Here is an 18,168-nt window from a genome sequence, read left to right as displayed (position 1 = left end):
AGGTGCTTGAAGGTATTTGTGGGGCTCACTCTAGTCATCCCACTTTGGCTAAAAAAGTCATGTGTAGTGGATATTATTGGCCAACCATGGAAAAGGACACATACAAGTTTGCTCAGAAGTGTTGACAGTGTCAAATTCATGGTGATCTCATTCATGCACCTACATAAGATCTCCAACCTATAACATCACCAAAGCCTTTTTCACAATGAGAACTCAACCTCGTAGAGAAGATCAACCCTACCTCTTCCAATGGATACAAATTTATCCTTACTGCTATAGAGTACTTAACTAAGTGGGTGGAAGCAATTGCACTTACTTATATAACTGGTAAACAAATAGCAAAATTCCTCCTCAATTGTATTATATACTGATATGAAATCCCACAAGCCATAGTCACAGATAACTATCACCCCTTCAAGAACTAGGACGCCAATGAACTTTGTGACCAATTCCACATCCAACATCATTTTTTCACTCCCTATTACCCACAAAGCAATGGTCAAGCGAAGGCAACTAACAAGACAATTTTGAAAAGCATTAAAAGAAAGTTGTCAATGGTGTTGGCCATGATTGGCAATTATTGTTGAATCTGACACTTTCGGCCTATCGAACCTATGTTCTCACCCCTACAGGTGTCACTCCTCACTCTATTGTATATGGATCAGAGTTTATTCTCCCTATCAAGGTTGAGTTACCATCCCTTTGGGTTTCAATATAGCATGTGATTTCAAAATAAGGCTATAGGGTGGCCTGATTACAAGAACTAGAGATGCTTGATGAGAAAAGACAAAGTTCCCTTAATCGCCTATAAGCATATCAAAACCACATAAGGAGAAATCACAACAAGAGGGTGAGAGTCTGATTTTTTGAAATTGGAGCCTGGTCCTAAGAGAAAATTAGAGGAACCTTGCAAAAAGACTAAGTGAGTTTGAACCAAATTGGTTGGGACCTTATGTGATCATAAGAGATTTTGGCAACAATGCATACTAATTATCAACAACTGAAGGTGAGACATTATCTGACCCTATCAATAGCATGCATATAAAAAGTACAAAACTTAATGTTCGAGTCTCCCATGTATTAACTATTCAAAAAAAATCATCATAAAAAAGGGGCACCTTGATGAAAACCCTGGCAAATAGGTGTCTTGTGTGACCACCAAAAAATAAAAAATTAAAGAAAAATAATCCACCCTATAGTAAAAACCTAGTAAACAGGCTCTTTGGGTAAGTACCATGGTGAAAACCTGGCAAACAATCGTCATGTGTAGAGGCTACTACTCCATTATTTATCAATGTTTTACCTAGCCACACATACCCACCATCCTCATCGAGCCCATAAAAATATTCCTACCATGGATTGGATTGGGTTATCCTTGGTCGTAGAACCCATTGTAAAGCATCAATTCCCCCCCCCCCCCCCCCTCTTTTGTTTCATCATATCAATATCCTCATAGTCTTAACTGAGGGCAAATCCTAAAAAGTTTTGAAAAAAACCCATGAAATTTTTTTAAGTTCCTTAAAAAAATCCATAAAAATCATAAAAAGAACTAAAATAAATCCATAAAAATCCTTAAAAAGTCCTTAAAAAAATCCATAAAAATCATAAAAAGTCCTGAAAAAAACTCATTAAAATTATTAAAAGTCCTAAAAAAGAGATCCATAAAAAATCATAAAAAGTCCTGGAAAAATCACTAAAAATTGAAAATGTCCTAAAAAAGGTCCTAAAAATCACAAAACTTGAAAATCCATGCAATAAACTATCCCACGCAGAGTGAATACTTAAGCAAATATTTGACAAGCATTCAACGAATCAACTATAGAAAAAACTATTATCAAAGTCTACAGTCAAACAGATCAAATGTCTTGTCAATCAATCCATCCAACCCTATCAATCATTCATCAATTTGTCTTAACCAGGGAAGGGTACACTTTAAACCAAATAGGTCAATCTTATACAAGGTATTTACTCTCTGAAACTAGACATTCTTATCAATCATCACATCGAGCAATCAAAATAACGACACATATCAGTATGGTTGTTGGCTTTTGTCCTAGTTAGTCTTATCTTTATCGATTTATGATAGATCATGGTCCTATGCTACTCGATGGCGTCCACAAGTGACTAGAGGAGTCGGGATGGTTCATGATCCTCTTTATTTGTTTGTTGTTTGTGGTATGTTTCCATGAAGTTATGGGGCACAAGTATTTTGGGTGTCTGTGTTGGTACATTCATTCGGCAAGTATCCTATGCAAAAATTAAAATCAAGGATAATTATGCTTGTGACTATTGCACATACCTTGACCCTTAATACAATAACCCTAGAATGGATGGATTCATTCCTTATCTGCTATATGTTTGTTACCACAGTGAGATATTATTCACACCTTATTTTTTCATACCCTGGTGAACAAAATTTCATTGATAAATAATAAGGCTCAATAATGAAATTGTTGCTCTATATAAAGACACAAGGATTCAAGATGTTCTATCCTTTCATATCATTTATTATTCCACGTCACTCATTCCATACTAACTACTCTTTTATGCTAACAATTCATCTATTGAAACATTGGTTCATGAGGCATTAAACGTACTCTGACCCACAAAAAGAATCCATCCTACATTCATATTAGAACATAAGCATATCATACTAGTGTCATAACAAACATATGCATTCCCTTACTTCATAATAAAAATAAGAAATAAAAATAATGCACTTTCAGGTACATATAATATCATACGCGTTGCATACATACATCCACAAAAATATTCATAAGGAAAGTCACATAAGCATATAGAAACATGAACGTCAAAATCATCATAGAATATAAAATGATCATCACATAGTTGCATACATCCATCACAAGAGGAATAAATAATATAAAAACATCATGCAAATGCATGTGTAGATCATAAATCATCATAACAAATTACATAGCCAAAAGGATCATAATGCACATAGGAATCACACACACACACACACACACACACACACATATACATGTACACATATGTATGCATGCATGCATGCATGCATGTATGTATATGTATATGTATATCTATATGTATATGTATATGTATATGTATATGTATATGTATATGTATATGTATGTATGTATGTATGCATGTATGCATGTATGTATGTATGTATGTATGTATATGTATATATGTATGCATGTATGTATACATATACATATACATATACATATACATATACATACATACATACACATATACATATGCATACATACATACATGCATGCATACATGCATACATGCATACATACATGCATACATACATACATACATATACATATTGTAGACACCTAAATCTGTATATGTATGTATGTATGTATGTATGTATGTATGCATGTATGTATGTATATGTATATGTATATGTGTATGTATGTATGTATATGTATATGCATATGCATATGTATATGTATACATACATGCATACATATATAGATATGCATACATACATACATACATGCATACATGCATACATACATACATACATGCATGCATGCATACATACATGCATACATACATACATATACATATTGAAGACACCTAAATCTGTCCACTTGATTAAATGAATACTTAGCATTTATTTGATTATTTAACCATCGATCGACAATTAATTAAATTAATATTTAATTAATTTACCTTAACCCTCTTCTCCTATTAATTAAATAAATTATTTGATTTATTTGATTTAATTCATTAGACCATGTCCTGACAATTCATTAAATAAATAAAGCATATTTGTTTAATTAACCCCTCTCCACATTTAAATAAATCAACATTTATTTAAAATCCCTAAAATCCTATCTCTCACATTTAAATAATTTAAATCCCTAAAACCCTCACCCACTTGCACTTTCTAGAAAATACAAGTTGCACACTAACCCTTCTTCTAGACTCTTCTAACCCCTTCCTATTTGCCTAATTACCCCCTAAACATTTGCACATTCCTTAAAAAAGGTCACTTCTCAAAAATATGCAAAGTCTTCATAAAGCATTAAAAGCTTTATTTCTTCAACAAGATAACCTCCAGAGTCTTCCAAACTTGTAAGGCTCTTACATAACCATTAATGGTTAACTCAACCTTGACCATTGGTTAGAGACTTTGTCTCTAAACTTAACCGTTCCTTTAACTCATGGGTCTCTTCAAGCATTCATTGCTTTGACCATGGTTATCCTTTAACCTTTGCACAAAAGTTTATCCTTTGGATAAAAGTTTTATCCACTAACCTAACCCTAACCAAACCACCTAGGGTAACCCTCATGTTTCCTCAAGCAATAAATGCTTTTTCCCTCTCCTCTCAAGCCTTCCCTTGTTGACACTTGTCAACGTGTGATTGGCTCTAAGGGGAGCACATGGTTTGAGGATCACCACTTCCTCAAGCAATCCCAACCCTTCCTCAATCAACTCAATCTCGACCCTTCATTTGTCCATTTCCTCTAAAAATAGAGCTCATTCCTTCATTGTTGGGATACACACACACACACATAGGAGTTATCCATGCATTATCATTGTTACTTAGAATTTGAGTGTTTTGTAGGAAGCCCTTTGTATTATGCTTTAGTTCTTCCACTAGTTGGAACTGCTATTCAGCCTCTAATACTTCATTTGCATCCTCATTCAACACTCGACACAATCAGCCATCTCCCATCCTCCATTTGACATCCCTTTTATGCTAAGTGCTCAAATTGAGGGCATACATCAAATAGCAGCCGGATCTTGGAGAGGAGGAGGACAAGGAAGAGCCATGGCATAGGGAGCATCATGGGGAAGTTCATTTTGTTTTGTTCATTTCCTAGCTAGCTTCTTGTTTAACTAATCTTTCTTGATATGTTTTGAAAGGGTTTGAGTTCATTATGTTTGTGGTTGAGCATGTTATTTAGATGAACTCGTATTGGTTTTCCACTAATCCCCGTATTCATTGCATCACACACACACACACATGTATACGCATACGTATGTGTATGTGTATACGTATATGTATATATGCATATGTATGTATGTATGTATATACATACATACATGTATAGACATATATATATGTGCACATACATGTATGTATGTATGTATGTATGTATATACATACATATATACATGCACACACACACACATACATACATATATATACATACACATACATACATACATACATATAGATAGATAGATAATACATACATACATACATATATGTATATATATGTATGTATATGTGTATATATGTATATATGCATATGTATATGTATGTGTGTGTGTGTATGTATATATATACATACGTATACATACATACATATACATACATACACACACACACATACATACATACATATATGTATATATATGCATGTATATGTATATGTATATATGCATATGTATATGTGTATATATGTATATATGCATATGCATATGTATATATATGTATGTGTATGTATATGTATATGTATATGTATATGTATATGTATATATATGTATGTGTATGTGTATGTATATGTACATATATATATGTATGTACATATATATACATGTACATACACACACACACACAAACACACACAAACACACACACACACACACACACACACACACACACACATACATGTACATGTATATATGTGTGTGTGTGTGTGCGCGCGCGCGCATATGTATATATATACATATAGAGTACAACATAAAATACAAGGCCCAAAGGCTCAATCAAGTGTTTATCAAAACGTCAGCATGTGCTCTCTCTATCCTCTAGATGAGCCCCTTGAGGTTACCCACTAGATCTTGCCCTTGGATGTCTTGGAAGTGGTGAAGGAAAGCCCATGAAGCCACCACCACTAGTTGTGGCTCGGCTTTGTGACCGACTTTGTGATTGACTCTATGACTAGAATGCCTAATATCTCTAGGTGCCCTCTCATCTGCGGGAACAACTGCCTCATAATGTCTCTGCCAGTAAGTCATCTCATAACCAACCTCAAACAACCGATCTTCCATTTGGCATGCATCTATGTGTAGTACCCCTCCTTGATCAAACTCTTTTTGTATGTTTTTGATTGACTCAAGTGGAACATTATTGTATATTGATTCAGATTTTATGCGATGTTATTTCATGTTTTATCTAGATTTGTGGCATATGATTTTATGCAGTATCTCAGTGCTTATGATTAATGTTATTTTATGGATCATTATCATGGACTGACAGTCTTACCTTATATGTGTGATGCGTTGTTTATATGTTGCATGTTTGCAAGTGTATTGGGATGTGAGGGGATGATTTTCCTTCACTCGCTCTGGTGAGATAGGGAACGTCACGATTCTCCTTCATCGGTGTGTGTACTGTGTCTATATATATATATTTGTCTATATGAACGTGTGGTTCTTTGGTGCAGGACATTGCAGGTACTAGTACCGGGTAGGTACAGGGTATCGACTCCACTTGGTTTCACAGGTCTGAGCATGCCTTATATGTCTGATGGGAGTGGAGGAGATAGTTATTGGACCATAACTTGACCCGCAATTACACTCGTGTGAGTGTTGTCAGTCCGTTGTCTTTCCCGTCTGGCTAGTATGTGAGTCATAGTGCTTTGGTTTGGTCATTTGTGAGTCATCATTTGATCATTCTTAGTTTTGTGTGCTTTTGTTTATCTAAATGGTTATTCAATTGAATTGATGATGCTATCTTATGTTGGCGTAATTAGTTAATTATTATGCTTTGAGATTATTGATTTAATTAAATTAATGATTTGCTAGATTAAGTGGTTAAATGGCTTATTTCATTATGTAAAGTGCATTAATATATTTTGTGGAAGGAAATAAATAGTTGCCTAGCCATTTAAATGTTAAATGCTTATGTTGAAAGAAAGTATTTTGGAAATAGAAAATTTAATAAAAGCTTTTCCTTTTTACCTTTCCATTTGACTTTTGCATTTTAATTGCCGGAAAAGAATTGTTTTTGGAAAAGAGTAAATTTGATTGTTTTTACTTTTTAAATAATTTAATTTGATTGGTGTCCAGAAAACTTTCAACCTAGAAAGTTTAGGTTGAAATTATTTTCCCCATATATTCCTAGAAATTCACAGGAATGAGAGGCATAATTTTTGGAGAGAAATTTGGAAAACCATTTTGAAGGAGCTGGAATTCGGTTTGGTTTGCAAGGATTGGGATTCTCCATCATTTTTTCTTGCTAGTTTGCTCAAGGTTGGATAATCTCTTCTTGTTTTAAATTTAATTTTGAATTTTTCGGTTGCTTCCCGTGTGTTGAAAAAATGCAAATCTCCTTGTAAATTCTTGTGGAATGTTTGGAATGGAAGAAGAAATGCCTGTTATTGTTGATTTTGTGAAGCTTATATCATATGTTTTCTTATAGGAAAGAAATGGTTCATTTCTCTATTTGTTGTATGTTTTGTGCTCTTGAAAACCAACTTCTTCTTCTATTGTTGCCTAAATCATTATCTATTGGGTTCTTGTGTGATTTTATTTCACCATTTACCTTATTGGAAGATATCCCTGTGAATTTTGGATCTTGGCACTGTGTGTGTGTGCCCGTGAAATGTTCAGGGAATGAACCATTTTCATGTTTAAACGGTTTTGTGGCATGTTGATTTTAAATGCTTTGGAAGCATGTAGTTATTTTATTTGTGGATGTTACCTGACCCGTGGCAGGCTAGTTCCACCATGCGGGTCGGTAATGTCTGCTACCTGTAGGTAGCAGCACTACCGGTTGGTAGCAACTGCTACCAGTGGTAACAACACTACCGGTCGGTAGGACTGCTACCGGTCAGTAGAAGCACTACCGGTTGGTAGTAGTACTACTGACAAGTAGTGTCTTCTACTTCGACAACAACATTATTGTGGGTTGGCCTTGGCCCCGCATGACCTTATACCCTTCGCGGTACATCCATTTGTGTGCTATGAATTTAATTTGTATAAAATGGAATATTTTTATAGTTGGTTTTATGTTAAATATAAATGGAAATTTCCTAATGATTTTTATTATGTGGTTTAATAAATTTATCTATGAAAATCAAGGCATGAATTAGTGATTCAAATTGGTAAATTTGGATATATTCTGAAACTGAATTAAATGCCTATTAGGGATTCATGTTATATATGGTTGAATGTTTAATGTGGATCTCATTCTTGATGGAATATTGATATGAAAATCGAATAGATGTGAATGTCGTAAAAGAGTGTTTTATTTAATTTTTGATCAATGATGTTGCAAGTGCTTATGATGTTGATTTTGTCAAAGATTGTTTGAATGTGGACTTAGTGAAATTAGCTTTCCTTGCAAGAGTTATATTGTGTTATTTTTGGTCAGTGGTTCAGTCGTCCTGTTGTGGCGTATTTGGTACCTTTGACCAAGTGATATATGATGACTTCATTGTCTTAACCATGTAGTGTCTTTGCCTTATGGTTAACCAAGAGTCAGTATGTCCTTGTTTCGACCACTTGTTTTTGGATAGTGGTGTTATGGTTGTCTGCTTCGCCATAGGGTCCTCGTGTAGTGACCATGTTTATTTAGTGTCCTTTGAGAGAGTGGCTTTTGAGTGGGGGTCGCGCCCAAAGTGGTTGGCAGGATAACCCATCGAAAGTCAGATAATAAAGTGATAGTCTAATTAATTGATTAGGTGGGTAGTTCATAACATTTAATAAGATATTGTACCTCGCGCATAGGTGAGTGCTTGTACAGGGCTCATAATGTAGTGAGAAGGCCTGGAATGGCAAACCGACCACCTTGTCTTCACGAAAGGCTGGTAGGCTCCGCATGAGACTTAGTTGGAGTCAGAGGTTCGGGAAAGGTTACCAGGGTAACCCAGGATGGGGGTCAGGACCTATGGAGGCCGACCATGGTAACCATCATAAGCTATGCGATGACACTCTCTCTTTAGGTTCACTTGTGTATTTGTGATGTTGAGTCACCTAGATATTGTGGATTCATTTTGTGTTGTCATGGAGTCATATTGTTCTATCGACCATGTCAAGCTTATGCTTGCTTGAGGGTCCTCTGCTATCTCCTTGCACGGTGGGTTGATTTCATTTTGGGAATTACATGGCCGGGTGGTAGTGCCATTTCCCATTGGATGTTCTTGTTCATACCTTCATGCGAGGATTGGCTTCGCAGGTGTTTCTATGGATTGTGGCTCATGCTCTATCTCATTTTGGAGATTATTGTTATTTGGAGACCTATGTGGTCATTGTATCATGATCTTTTGTAACCTTGTATTTGGTTAAATTGTATCTTTATATGTATATTGAGAAGCCACCTATTGGAAGAGCAATGTAATCCTATGTTTGGGATGTTTTATCAACTTTCTTTATGGATGTGTAAATGCTTATTGAAGAGAAATTATGTTGTATCCTTTAAATCTTTCAATGGTGTAATTTGCTATTGCATATGGCTTCTTGTGATCATTGAGTTAATGATGGATTATTGGATTAACCTTAATTGTGGAAGTTATCTTTTGGTTTTAATTCTTCATTGGTAACCCTTAAGGAATTCTGGTGTAAGTCTTCTTCTTGTGTTTTATCGTGCATGTTGTGTTTAATGCACTTATTATGTTTATGCTTTTAAAAAAAAATGTTTCACCCTTGTTGTGGGTTTTCCTTCGGGGTTCCTGGCAGGGCATTACACTATGTATGTCACAAAATACCTCTGGTATGAATTCATACATAGTTGTGCTCTCCTCAAGACATCATATTTCTCCCTCAAAATAAATCTCTTTGTTATGGCAAGGTCTTACTCGATCCTTAGTCAATCCCTCTCAACTATAAGAGCATCTCGCTCATGCATCTAGGCCTCCTCATCTTATATAAATCAAGCTCTATCCTCGATCCTATGTCACTGTGATACAGACAATGCTACTTGTAAATCCCACACCTGATCCTAGAGTGCTTATATATATATCCTCTAATTGCTTGAGGATTTAGAATTTGTAAACCATCCTCCCTAATAGGTACATCCTCTAAATCAAGTATTTGATCATCAAGAACATTTGCTTGAGCCTGATCTTTAACTACCTCTCCAACACCTCCACCTATACTCTCAATTTTGCCTACCATACCTTGTTTTGTTGCAACCATTTACTCATCATCGTCATCATAAGTTGAATCATCCCCATCAATATAGTCCTTTGAGTCATAGGAGTTAGAAGAATCCAACGATGCAACACCACTCTTGCCTAAAGTCCCAAGAATATCAACCTTCATCTCCTCATCCCTACCCCCTCCTGCTATTGGGGAATCACCACCACCAACCTGTCCTGCATCACCTCCACCAACTTGTCCTGCATCCCCTCCATCAATCTCATCACTTCCTACAACCCCAACACCTCGTCCCTTACCTCCATCTCTCCCTCTCTCCCTCCCTCCATCCCTGCCTCTCCCTCTACCCTTCAAACCTCCTCTTAGACCACCCCTATCTCCTTCATCATCACCTCTTCCATCATTCCCACCATCACCCCAACCACCATGTTATTGCCTCATCCTCTAACCAATACCTCCGACAATGGGCATTGTAGGGAAATTGATGTTCAATTTATAGATTCTAGAAGGATTGTTTGGATGGTTGAGATTCATTTGAGAAATAAATTGATCAATGATTGAGATTCAATGTGACAAGTTGGTGGGAGAGAATTGCTCATTTGATTGAGAGATCAATTGAATTGATTAAGGAGTTAACTAGTTTGATTGAGAGTCAAACAAAATTGACTGATTAGTCAGGGAATTTTATTTAATAGTTAACTTACTTGATTGATTAGAAGACTGATTTGATTGATCAATTAGTTGAATTGATTGATTAGTTAGAAAAAAGTGATTGAGAGTTAGACTTAAAGTTAGTGGAAGTTAGAAATTTGACATGTGATATAGAAAATTATGATGAAATGTCATTTGATTTAAATTTGGATTTTCAAAAATACCAAGTGAATTGAAATTAGATTTAATGAGAAATTAAATGAATTCAAATTTGGAAGGAATTTGATTAATTTGAAATTACATTAAATAAATTTAAGAAATGATTAGATAATTAAATAAATTTAAGAAATGTATTTAATTTGGAGGAAATTATTTAATTATGGAAAAATAAAAATTGAACTTAATTACACAATAAACATCATTTAATTAAATTAAATACAAGATTGATTAAATAATAAATTTATTTTATTAATTTACAAGGGAAATGATTGATTGATAAAATGATTAAGAAATTAAAGAGATTATGAAAATGATGAGGAATATTAAGAGGAATAATTAGTAAAATTGGTGTTGTAGGTGTGGGACAATTTTACGTGTCTACACTAAGCATGCTCCTTGGATTGTTTATTAGGGCGACAACCACCCATTATAAGAAAGTTCTTTACACCCAATAACTTAGAGATATATTCAATATGCAAAACTCATAAAAAAGGGTATATTCTAAAAGGGATTATTGAGGATCTTTCTAACTCAATAGGTGAGAAAGTTCACATAGGTTAAACCCTTTGATAAATTTAGTGATATATCGTCCATTAGAATTAAAATGCACCTTAATTATCTCCTCTTAAAGAATAATATCCTTTTATGTTTGTGTAAAGATATTAATGTATCTAAACAAAATGACATAGAAATATGTTACGTAAAACATGTGTTGGCATTATACACTTAGATGAGAAAGGTAGATGTTGTCATTGATGGCAACAAGGTTCAACAAGGTTCAACAAGGTTCAACAGGTTCAACCGGCAATAGACTTCACCTATCGGCATCGACAGATACAACAAGGTTTATTCACACCGACATCCAGGTTACACCGGCAACAGATCTTACCGGCATTCCAGGCTGACTTAGCAATAGTATTGATTATGCGAAATAAATTGTAATGTAAATTATAATTGTATGGATGACATGTTGTATTGTAATGACTCATATATTTATGAGTTCTTGTAGGTCATTTGGTATATAGTATGTAATGTATGTATGAAGTAAGTGGTAATATTGACAGCATACCGGCTAGGGTTTTTGGCAGAGGCAAAACCGGTATCAGACAGAGCATAACAAAGAACTCATCCAGCATTTTGATGCAAGTTGTAAGAGTTCAATTTTGTGTTTACATCAGTGTGATGTTGTAGTCAATGTTACTCCATTTTTGTTGAGCCGTGAGCTCTAGGAAGTTGGCCTTCCTGCATGTGCAAGCCCCTTTTGTAATGAGTAATATTTATTCATATTGGCCAGTGAGTAAATATTATGGGTCACAAATTCCACCGAGGTTTTTCCCTTACCGAGTTTTCTTGCCAAAATATCTGTGTTATGGTGTGCATTGATGTTGATTCTTTTGTTTCTCTTTACTACATTATTGTTTGCTTACCGATATATTAATTTCAATTACAATATTGCAAATAAGTTTAAATCTTTCATCTAACGGTCAGACACTAATCACCCCCCCCCCTCTCAGTGTCTTTGGGATTAACCAAGTATCTAACAATTGGTATTAGAGCCTGGTCCTCTATTTGCAGAAGTCTAATAGCTTGAGGAAGATTCTGAAACCTGTACCGATGAAAAGTTTGAAACAACAATTGGAAGCGACTCTTGAAGATTTTGATGCAGAAAAATTAAAGAATATCAAACTGGAAGAAGAACTCAGATCTGCTCAAGAATTCACCAAAGTACTTCAAGAAAACCTGGTCATAGCACAAAATAAGAGAAAAGAATTACATGTGCAACTACAAAAACAAGATGATGAAGAAAAAGAAACTCTCAGAGATATTGTAGAGAAACTAAGACAAGAGAACAATAACATGAAGAATGAGATGCAAGATTTAACCATGAGACTATGTAAGGATATTGAAGACAAAAAGAAGAATTGGGAAGATTTGGCTAGATGACTTAATGAAAGATTAGATGAATCTACAAGACTTAGTTATGAAAATGATATGCTCAAAACAGAGTTGATTCAAGTGCAACATGACAAAGAGGAACTTATGAGACAAGCTAGCACTCTGGAAGGTGAGTTGGTCGTTGCAAATGAATGCAAGGACAAATTCAAAAAGAGCTCAAACAAGCTTGATGATATGTTGAAAAGTCAAAAACCTGATGGAGAAACAATTGGACTTGGATTTGAACATGGAGAAAGTTCTGGAACTACAAACAATCATGATCACAGCAAATTGGTAAGGCAACCCAATGCTTATAAATCAATGGAAAATGTTTTAATTGCAACAAATTTGGTCATAGAGAAAATAATTGTAGATATAGGAATAATCAGAATAAAAACTCATCCATTGGTCAATGTTCCAAATGCAATAAACATGGTCATAACTCAAACAATTGCAGAATGAATGTAAAATGCTATGCTTGTGGTAGATTTGGACATCTATCTAATCAATGCAGAACTCAAACCGGGCAAGGTTATGGAAAAGCTATTCAAAGAAACAATATAACCTGTTATGCATGCAACAAGATTGGGCATATTGCAAGATTTTGTAGAAGCAAAAATGTACCGACAAACAACAGAGGATCTAATGACAAAGGCAAGAAAAGGTGAATGAAATCAAGCAAGAATTTACTAAATAATGGGTCAAGAAGAGAGATCAGAGAAATGATGAATCTGGCTCTGCACCGATAGAACAGAGCAATCTTGCACCGACAAGAGATTATTCATCTAACTAAGGAATAATCCTTAGGGGTAAGGCAACTAATTGAAGATCATGCATTTTACCCTTTGATGGTGGTAAGAAGTCATGATTCTTCTTTACCGACACATATTTTGAGTTACATAATTGGCAAAGCATTTAATGCAGTTGTCAGTTAACTTTTTGGTTATAAAGAATTGAAATTTCTCATTTTGATTCACCAAGCATTCAAGTATTCGAAGAGCATAGAAGTAGAGCACCGACATTCAAAAAGCGAAGCAGCAAAGATTTTTAGGGCATCCAAGGTTTTCACTTAAAAGGTATTTATTTTACGACATGGCTTCTTCATCTTCGGTTCCTGAATTCATTGCAAACCCTACTGTTGTGGAGAATATCAAATGTCCTAGACCAGTCTTTAAGATAATCCCTAAGATAGCTAAGATGGATGACTCTATTGGTGCATTTTCAAAAATTCCGAAGGGAGTTGCATTTGCAGAAGACCCTAGGGCATACATTCACTGTAATATTGAAGATTTAAGGTCTGAGGAAATAAAGAACATGTTCATGAATGTCATCACAAACAAACAAGGTGTAATCAAACTTGAACATAAGATTGTGGAAGATTTAGGGTTCGTAGACATCCTTCATATGTTTGAATTCAAAGATGAAATTGTCTGATATGTTCTTAGTAGAGTTCACAGTGAGTTCTTATGGCTAGACTCAGTTTACAAAATCACTAAGGAAGCAATTAGGGTTGTTACAGGTTTACCCTCTACTGACACAAGGCCTGAGAAGAAGAAAATTCCAAACAAAGAGGTTATGAACTTAACCGACGCTACATCTAATAATAGATCACTCATGGTTAGTGACATAACTGATAACAATGTTAAATATGCCAGTATGGTTATTGGTAAGGTTGCACATACAAATAGGCTGAATTTTGTTTCCAGTCTATGCATTCATAGTGCTTATGAGATGGTAAAGAACAATGCTCAAATTGACATTTGTGAGTGGTTGAAAGATGAACTGATATAAAATTTGGACAAAATCAAAGGTGACAAAAAGGGAACCTTCAAATTTGGAAATTTGATTGTATGTTTAATGCTATACTTCTCAAAGGAGATTCCCAATATAGGCCACAAAGACTTTGCCTATGATATTCCTATTGGAAAACTGATTGAGGAGGCAATTACTGGCATGGGTTCAGAAGGTAACAAGCAAGTTAAGGAATATTTCAAAAACTTTCAAGCTAAAATGAAGCAAAGGGAAAAAATCCCTCAGAATATTGTTGATAAATATGACAAACAAATATGCTTTGTTATTAAGAGAGATGAAATATGGATGGAGACAGTTAAACCTAGAACTATCTAGGTACCTGAGATGGGATATGAAGTGGACTCAAACTTTTTGGAATCTTACGCCAAGATACTTCTAGATGCTCCACCGGAACCTAATGAAAAGATCTTTGGCACTGCTGAAACCATAGAGAGTGATGTTGCTATTCAAAAGCAAAGAAAGAAAAGAGATAAAATATTGAAAGATGCTTCGAAGTTTGTTGAAGATGTTAAAAAGGGATTGTTGAAACTTGATCGAATGAGTGGTGTTGCTGCAAAAGAAAGAAAATCTAAATAGCAACCGGTAACACATATTTCTGCTGTTGTTACTTCATTTGACTTTGATAGTGACAAGGCTGCAGAATTTAAAAGGGTGGATAGGAAGAAGAGAAAATCCTTAGCGGCACCTGCTCCATCATCTAAGAAGACAAGGACACTTCGAAAGAAAGAACAAGATGTGTGAGAGCCTAGTGGTTCGAAGAAGAAGGTTACACAGAAGAAACCATAACAAAAGTTATCTGATACTCTTTCCTCGGAAGAGCTTGTTAATGAAATAACTCAGGATGGAAATCTCTGTAATGTTAGTAAGTTTTATCATTCTTTTAAAGATTCAGACAAAGACACTATTGAAGAGAGCATAATTTTGTACTTAGATATATATAAGAAAGTTCTTATTGAAGTCATTGATGTTCTCCCTAATGACTTATATTTGAGACTTGAAGCTAAAAGAATGTCTACTATGGAATTGGATAAGAAATTGAAGGTTGAAGCACTGTTGGCTATTCATCCAGTTAAATCTAGACAAGAAATTGATGAATTGATAGCTGAAGCTAACATAACTGTTTTTGCAAGTGGTCATTGACAAGTAAGCCTCATGGTCGATAGATTAAAGGAAATAGCAAATGAGACAACACATAAATGGGATATTTTCTTTGTGGAGAAAGAGAAAAGAGAAGAAAAAGAAAGACAAAAGGTTGCCAAATCTTTTACTAAGGTATACCAAAAAGGAGATAAAGGAAAGAATAAGGTTGGCAGTGTACCTGACTTCACAATAAAAGATAACTTACCCCCACCAGCTCAAGACACCCCACCGGTAGTAGCAGAGACACCGACAGATGTGCAGAATCAACACAAAGAAAAGATATCAGAGGAAGTAAAAACAAATGATGTTGATCCCAAGTCAAACATTCTATTTACAATGAATGTTGACACTTAGGACATCAATATTGTAATGGATAATACCTTTATTTCAGAAAGTTTTGAGGAGAAGAAATCTGAATTTGTAAATGTCGAGATCCCTGACTCACCGGTCAAGGTAGTTGACACTCACTAGAATGTTGAGATACCGGCAGAAAAAGAACAAGAACAGATATCTGAACTGACAGTGAATAAGAGTGAGAATGAGGATAAGGAAGTAGTTAAGGTAGTTGAATAGATAACAGGAGAAGAGAAGAAACTTAATGTAGAACTTAACAGTTCTCCTAGTACTTCCACTATGGATTTCAGACCAACAATTGTCATCGAAGTACTTTTGGATTCTATAAAGAAAATAACTAAGTGTAATGCCTTAGCATTCAAGGCTATAGATGACTCTCTACCGATTTTGCAGATGATTGCACCGGAGTGCAAGGTAGATCACATTGTTGGCTCAATAGGTAAATTGGACATATTGTCTAAATTCATTTCTATTAACATTCAGACATTAGACAAAATAAATGAGGAGACTATTCAAGAAAGAGTTAATAAAGAAAAGGAAGAATTCTTTGGTAAAACCATAAAGGATTGTACTCAGCAAATTGATTCATTGCCACTGGAATTGAATTCCACTATTTTGAAATATAAGGAATTATACAGGGAAGCTTGCAAACCTCATCATTAAACTGAAGATATTGATGATCAAATCAGGAAAACTCAGAAGGAGATTGATGATATTGTAGATAACATAATTGGTTCTTCAGAACTAACATCAGTCTTATATCATTTAGACCAGGAAATGGCTATTCATGAAGAAAAGATTGAAAATATGGAATAGAAAAGGCTAGATTGAAAATGAAAACTTGGGAGTTGAAGAATAAGCTTGGTCCAAGATTGGACAATCTACTAACTCACCAAAATGCACTATCATAGACAACAATTCAAGGAGACAAATCATCAGAACAACAAATGCACTATCTTACTGGGATGATCAGGCAAACTAAAACAATAATTACCGATAGTACAAAGTTCCTGCAGGGTCTTAACTTAGTTCTTGCAAATATTTTTCAGATTGTACATAACAAACTTCAGGTATCTAGGTAATTTTTGATACTTTGATACTTTTGACATCTTTTGTCATTGATGTCAAAGGGGGAGTGGTATAGTGAGAAAAATTTATAGAGTAAGGCATGGTGAAAAGTGAACATAAGGATATCATTTGCTCAGGGGGAACACTCTCAATTTTTTTTTTTCATGAGTGTTGCCATCAATGCCAAAGGGGGAGATTGTTGGCATTATACACTTAGATGAGAAAGGTAGATGTTGTCATTGATGGCAACAAGGTTCAACAAGGTTCTATAGGTTCAATCGAAAATAGACTTCACCTACCGACACCAACAGATACAACAAGGTTTATTCACACCGGCATCCAGGTTACACCGGCAACAGATCTTACCTGCATTCCAGGCCGGCTTAGCAATAGTATTGATTATGCAAAATAAATTGTAATGTAAATTATAATTGTATGGTCGACATGTTGTATTGTAATGACTCATTTATTTATGAGTTCTTGTAGGTCATTTGGTATATAGTATGTAATGTATGTATGAAGTAAGCGATATTATTGACAACATATCGGCTAGGGTTTTTAGCAGAGGCAGAATCGGTATCAGACAAAGCATAATAGAGAACTCATCCAACATTTTGATGCAAGTTGTAAGAGTTCAATTTTGTGTTTACATCAGTGTGATGTTGTAGTCAGTGAGACTCCATTTTTGTTGAGCAGTGAGCTCTAGGCAGTTGGTCTTCCTGCATGTGTAGGCCCCTTTTGTAATGAGTAATATTTATTCATATTGGCCAGTGAGTAAATATTGTGGGTCACAAATCCCATCGAGGTTTTTCCCTTACCTGGTTTCCTCGCCAAAATATCTGTGTTATGGTGTGCACTGATGCTGATTCTTTTGTTTCTCTTTACTGCATTATTGTTTGCTTACCGGTATTTACAATATTGCAAATAAGTTT

The sequence above is a fragment of the Cryptomeria japonica genome, chromosome 8 (genome assembly GCF_030272615.1).
Source record: "Cryptomeria japonica chromosome 8, Sugi_1.0, whole genome shotgun sequence".
In the NCBI taxonomy this organism is placed as follows: Eukaryota; Viridiplantae; Streptophyta; class Pinopsida; order Cupressales; family Cupressaceae; genus Cryptomeria; species Cryptomeria japonica.
Note: the sequence above shows the minus strand (reverse complement) of the source record.